The following is a 462-nucleotide window of genomic DNA, read 5'->3' on the forward strand; positions in this document are numbered from 1 at the left end:
ATACTATATTGGAATAATTTTGGAAAAGAAAAACAGTGAATTTAATGGTCGTGTTATGGAAAAACAGATCATGTCACTCTTGTTCCTCATCTTGGAACCATTTGACACGAACATGTCGTAAAGGAATTTATTAAGAAAACCAATAATTAAAGACAAGTAGTTTGAAAAGGAAAAAGATATGACCGCGCGGTCCCACCTGTCAAAATGTCGTCTCTCAACCTGTCTCCAGAGTCTCCGCTGTAGACATCTCAAAAAATTCCCCGCAGACGAGGTGCGGCTTCCGGTCCTCTTCGCCGCTCGCCGCTGAACCCCGACTAGCCGGCGGAGTCGGGAGCACACGGGATCCGCGGAGGCGCGAGGACATGGCCAACTCCTCCGCATCCTCACGCTTCGGCTTCGCCGCCGCCGCCCCCTTCTCCGACCAAGTGCTCGTGCCCAGGGAGGGCATCAGGGTATGTGCCC

At 51.5% G+C, this 462-nt stretch overlaps 1 long non-coding RNA gene across 6 annotated transcripts in view; it reads left to right on the plus strand.

Moving 5' to 3' along the window:
• Positions 1-251: 251 nt before the first annotated feature.
• LOC119274715 overlaps positions 252-462 on the plus strand; it is an 8,239-nt gene continuing 8,028 nt past the window's right edge. For all 6 annotated transcript variants that reach the window (XR_005135289.1, XR_005135293.1, XR_005135290.1 and 3 more), the window contains exon 1: positions 252-452. This is a non-coding gene — a long non-coding RNA (uncharacterized LOC119274715). The remainder of the gene's footprint in view (positions 453-462) is intronic.

Source organism: Triticum dicoccoides, chromosome 3B (assembly GCF_002162155.2).
Source record: "Triticum dicoccoides isolate Atlit2015 ecotype Zavitan chromosome 3B, WEW_v2.0, whole genome shotgun sequence".
Taxonomy (NCBI): Eukaryota; Viridiplantae; Streptophyta; class Magnoliopsida; order Poales; family Poaceae; genus Triticum; species Triticum dicoccoides.